General features: G+C 35.1%; 1 protein-coding gene across 2 annotated transcripts in view; it reads left to right on the top strand.

The window, feature by feature from the left end:
• DENND2C (DENN domain containing 2C) overlaps positions 1–6,220 on the top strand; it is a 29,512-nt gene that overhangs the window by 3,500 nt on the left and 19,792 nt on the right. The gene's annotated exons all lie outside the window — the stretch shown is intronic.

Raw genomic sequence — 6,220 nt, 5'->3', positions numbered from 1 at the left:
CTCCATATAATAAAGTAATTTTAGACAGTTGTATTAGAATAATTTCGATAATGCATATTCCTCAATGGCCTGCTTCACCAATTGGAGTTCAAAAATTGCAGATGGTATATTCATTAAACAGTTTCATTACTAGTCTGCATTCAGCTGATGTTCCAGCTTGTAGATCCCTATATATTTTTTGTGAGTTGTGGAAGAAAGACAACGTATACAATATATTCTGCAAAAAGAAGCAGCAGCAATGACCCTGTTGCCATTATTCATGGTCATCGGATGTTTTTTTATATGCCCTTTAAACTATTTTTATCTTGTTTGCTCTGTACTTCCTTTTTAGTTTTTTGTAGCTTGAAATATGAAGTATTTGCAGGATTATAACACTGTTACAAAGAAAAATTATAACCCACGAAAATGTTGGTTAAATTGGGTAGAGTGTTTGCAGGAAAGCAACTAAGGATTTAATAAGTATTTTAATATTATTTCTATATATATATATATATATATATATATATATATATATATATATATAGGATTCATTTTAATGTGATCTACAGTAGTCTGTCAGTACAGTGCATGAAAAGTGCAATCTTTAAAAAAAAAAAAAAGTTTGCATTTATGATGTCTTAATGATTTGAAACCTGTTTAATACGTGCACTGGAGCATTTTAGGAAAGGGCTGGCCCATAATTATGGGTAGATGTAAGGCAGGCTCTGCCCTACCTTTAGATCAACCAGCTTTGACAGGCCCAACAGTGATAAGACATTCTGTGAGTCATTTATCAGGAAACATGCACCGGTTTTTCTAGCAATAGTTGCCTGATAGATTGATCAAATGATATTTGAAATGATTTAACATAGAAGACAGATTCAGAAGAATCACTTTGCCTTCTAATGGTTGTGTAAGAGTTGGGCTGAACCTAAAAAAATGATTGTGGTATTATTAGACTCTTTAATCTAATATCTTGTTCATGATCAGATTGAGTTAGGATTAGAAAATGTGCCTAAATGAAGAATTGCCATTCTAAAAATAGTATGCAGTGATGGAAAACGAAAGACTAGGAGGAACTGCCGTGCATGGGCTAAGGTAAAGTGTATGCAAAACTTATCAAATCTTTTTTGCTGTTTTTTGGTCTCCTATACAACTGAAAACATTTTGGTTTATTGGTTCTAAAAGAGGGATTCAACAGTTTTGCAAAAGACTATTTCAGTCCAGAAAAGGCACAATGTTGTCAGCCACAACTTTGATGGGATAAAACATGGGGGAATGTGCTTGTTTTGCACAGATGCATTTTTATTCTACCTTAGCCAATGCAATAAAAGTGACCTTATGCAAAAGAAGGTATAAGGCTGCATACACATGTCAGTTGTCAACCTTTTACTTGTATACTTGTGTATGCTACAATTGTATTGCAATATGGGAGCCTCATCTGCCAGTTAAAACAAAAATTAGGATTCCAGCATGGAGCTTTTGAATGTGGAAACCACTGGATAATTTCAGGAAGTCCGGTAACACCCTGTTTGTATTATTATTGGACTTTTTTTAGTTTTCTGAACACATCTGGGAATATAAAGCTATTGCTGTACAATAGACAGATTGTTTATGTACATTTAGCAGATGAAGGTTTTTTTCTAAAGACTTTGATACATTTATCGCAGGCTATTTAATTCTCTTTTGAGCTGTGAGCATAATTGGATTGAAGCCATAAAATGCTCATTATTTTTATTGCTGTAAGACAAAAAACGCACTTTTCATGAACATGTGAATGTTTCACTGTGCCCGAAAACTACATCTATTCAGAAAAATGTGATGGTCAGAGGCATATTATGACTTCAAGATTCCAAGCCATCCAGAAATTCTTCTGGGTGACATCATTATGTTGGAATCTTTTATTTTAACTGCTTTTGTAAAAATGAGATAACACTAAGGATTATGTTTAAAAACTAGGTGCATGAAAAGTTTTTATATTGGCATATGTGTAGCTATGATTTACAGGCTTTTTGATCATTAGTAATTAACCTATGGTCACATTTGGAAGATGAATAGGTTTACCCTGTTTTTTGTGTTTCTGTAGTTTTACAATGAATAGAAGTGAATGAATAGAAGCTATTATTTGCATCATTGGGTACATTTCTTAATTCTGCTGTACTCTAAAAAGAAGCAATGTTACAGATATGGGGCCTATTCACACCATGGCACAGCAGTAATGGATTACACTACATGGAATTGAGCAATGTACCAAACCATATAATATTATATGGTTTGGTACATTGCTGAATTCCATTTAGTGTAATCCATTACTGCTGTGCCATGGTGTCAATAGGCCCCATATCTGTAACATTGCTTCTTTTATGTTGCAATGCAAATACTTTGGAAAAATTTTGTTTGGGCACTGCAACACAAATATATATATATATATATATATATATTTTTGTGTTGCAGTGCCCAAACAAAATTTTTCCAAAGTATTTGCATTGCAACATAAAACACAGTCACTCCTGTGCATTGTGGTGCAATGTACTCGCCAAGATTTGGTGCAGTTTATAAATAACTGCAATGGCAGTCCACTTAAATAATGTGCGGCCATAACACAACAGGCATTACCTCATATGTCAGTTCCCCTCAGTTTATTTATGCAGTGTAGAGGAGTTTATTAAAAATGTATATTAAGCTTTTGGATTAAGCTGAAATCTTTGTTAATGAGCTTTGTTCCCCAGACAAAAATCATTTTTGGCACCTATTCAGTATCCTGTCTTTCCCTGATTCATGTAACGTGTATAATGTTCCTGCCACACCTGTGTATTATTTCTGTGGAATTAGCTGCAAGTTTTGATCATGTTTATGCATGTTTTGGATTTATTACTTTCTGCTAAAAACAATTTGAAAGCACTTCCCTCTGTGTGTGACGCAATGAAACCGCTTCTTATTTGTCACATTGCATCTTGTTATGTTCAGATAAAAATGTTTGGCAAGAATGTGTGAAGCACACTTTTTTTAACCGCTTCGGCATGGTTTAGAAAGAATTTTTACATATCTGCTATAGGCCTATTAAGTCAGCAATGAGGGCTTGGTCCTGCTCTGGCGGTTTTAAAAAAAGGGGCTGGGGCAACTTATCCATTTGGATGGCTCTTCATTTGGTTTGTGCATTGATGTTTTTTCCCCCATGGCAGATGCCAAAATGTTGTTTTCTTTAATGTGCGCTGTAGTGAATTTTGATGTGCTGTAGTATGTTGCAGTAGATTGTGCTGTGTTTACACACAGCATCTGCCAGTTTTCAGCCAGCATTCATCAACACACTGGGCATTATTTTTAAAGTTCTTCAAGACTGGAGAAGCTAGACTATCATGGGAGATCCTGGGCAATCCAGCAAACCTAGAATGGATTTCTTAAAACTCATTTGCTGTTAGTTGGGAATTTTGTTTAGATCCATTCAAGGTTTACTGGATCACCCATTTTCACCCACAATAGTTTATCTTCTCCAGTTTTGCACAACAATAAATAATCAGACCCAGTGTGTTGGTGTGCCCTGGGCCTATGGGAAACAATATATTTCAGTTTATCATTGTGTTAGGCCTGTGAGCAATGCTGTACAATGCAGCCTAATTGATATGATTGAAAAGCACAAAAAAACAAACTCACAATTCAAAAACTATGCAGGCAGCCACTTCCAGACACAGGGCAAACTGCTGTGAGACTGGTAATGGCAAACTGCACTGTGATCTGCTGCAGCCATGTCCAGATGACTGCAAATGATGGTACCAAATCGCTCCTATTCACTTGAGTGGGATTGGTTAGGATTGAGGTTGAGCATTCTGCAGAATTTTGTGGCTCATTGTAGGTCTAAAAGGGCCCCTAGTTTGGCTTATTTACATTAAAATATTTCTAATTATTGAAATTCAAATATTTAAAAAAAATAGGGAGAAAAAGAAACAAAAGAAAGGAAACCATCTACTTATTCTGGAAAGGCAGCTATTAAGAAATGGCATATTTGTTTTAGCGGAAGGCTCCTTCAACTCTGCACTTTCCCGTGTTCATTACATTCCAAATATTTAGGTGATTAAATAAAATCAGTATAACTAATACCTATGTAGTATATTTGATACCTATCAAGTATATACATACCTATGTGAAATCATTGCAAAGCATAAGGTATCCAGTGAGATCTATAACGTCAATAACAAAGTCACATTTTTTAAAAGTTGAGCGGCTAAATACACAGTTGATATGTGTGTGAATGTGTAATTCTGTAATGGCAGTTTTGTCACTATATTGTTCCCCCCAGCCCCTTTTAGCTGGGTGCACCACCCGGCACTATTTGGTAATCACCTGGCTGTTTTTGGGTGGTTACTGACAACCCTAAACACATTTCTGGGTTGAACACTGCACTACATCACTTCTGATTGGTCTGTAAAGGAATAGTAAGATGATACATCAGCAGTTGTTTCTAATATACCATCCAAGATGTCAGGGGGGGGGGGCTCAAGAGAGTGGGTATAAGATGAAAACAGTTTTGGTAGGATCATAGCAATACCTAGCATTACTAAAATGGAGCAACAATAGAAGACCAAAGTTTTCTCATGACATAAATTCTCTGTAATAAAATGTTTAATATTGCAGAAGAACCTGGCAGGCAATTCTTTTTCATCTTGTGATTTTGGTTAAGTTACTCTTAGTTGCTTTTGGCCAGATCACAGGAACAACCACCAAATAAACATAAGGTTTAAAAACCTACATTCCCTTGTTGAAATATTGCTAACAGCAACCTTTACTAATTTTTGTATTTGTGTTCTGACTAAATAATGAAACTTAATCACATTATTTTAGTGACAACGGCTCTTTTGATCCCTGTCATTCGGATTCACACATTTTCCTGCAGTAGAGAAATTCTCCTGCATTCAGGAAAGAAAAGCTGAGCTGACATGTTCAGACCTTTTTGTCTCGTAATGCCAGGAAAGCAGTTTATTGAAACTATTTTAGGGTGTGGGTGCTGCTAACACTGCAGGAAGCCGAGAGAAAATATCTTATGTTCATACTCCAACCTTTCTTCCTGCCTCTCATTTTCCTAGTGGGAACAGACCCTGTTATTACTCGCAGACACTGGTTAGCTGTCTTTTGAGGTTGTACATTTAGAAATTATAATTGCAGCCATCTGTCAGGTTTTAACAGTATAAATGTGGTGATATGTAACTTTTAATGTTTGAAATAACAGGTCACTGCATGTTAGGCCTAGCGTTACCTATATGCAAATTAGTATTCAAAATGGAATTTCATACTTCTATACAACAAACACACAATGCTCCTTTTGCCCCCATAAGGACATTTGTAGTGGAAAGCACAACTAATTCTGTTCTCATACATATTATTTTGAATTATGATTTATTGCCTGACCATCAACTCTCTCATTTTTCTAGAAGAAAAACTGGAATTTGCATTAGAGAGTCAGTGAAAATTAGTTAACTAATCACTGCTGCTGCATGAAATAACATGTCTGCTGAATTTACCGTAAATTGTATCTTACCAAATTGCGTACTACTTGTATGTTTTTTTCTTCTCTTTTTAGCCTTTTTTTACTTCCTGTGTCTTTGTATCTACATTTTATGTTGCACTGTACCTATGGAAGACGCCATGGTTTTATTATGTCTGTCTTTGTAGATATATTACTTGTTGAATGAGATCAGAAGTTTCCATGCCTTTAATAAAAACCAATAAAGCCACATCTTTACACATGGTATGGGCTGGTATGCTGTATTAATTGCTTTTGGGTGAAATTTTAATTTATTCTAGGTTAAATGAAATCCACTGTAGCAAGATTTTTCAGAGCTTCATGTGCTGTGTGTATGGATTTGTACTCTGTGTTGGTTTGCTTTTTTGCATGTCAATTCCAAAGGTTTAGGGTAGGTTTAATCGTGATTATGGCTGTGACAAACTTCAAAACACCAATGGACACTTAGATATACTAAATCAAGCTTTTGGCATGTGAGAGAAGGCAGGGAGCCTACAGTGGGTATATATGTAATTCAGTTTGATACATTTTACTACTTACCTTGCAATGTTTTATTAACAAGTCACTGTATTTAATGTTTGCTTTTGCTGAATTGGGATTTATAAGCTAGGGTTGGTAAATAAATATTACTTGAATTTTATATATATATATATATATATATATATATATATATATACATATAGTAAACAGTTACTTAAGAGTATTTTTCAGGTAGCATGAAAATAT

The sequence above is a fragment of the Pyxicephalus adspersus genome, chromosome 1, assembly GCF_032062135.1.
Source record: "Pyxicephalus adspersus chromosome 1, UCB_Pads_2.0, whole genome shotgun sequence".
Classification (NCBI taxonomy): Eukaryota; Metazoa; Chordata; class Amphibia; order Anura; family Pyxicephalidae; genus Pyxicephalus; species Pyxicephalus adspersus.
This window is presented reverse-complemented; position numbering and strand designations above follow the sequence as displayed.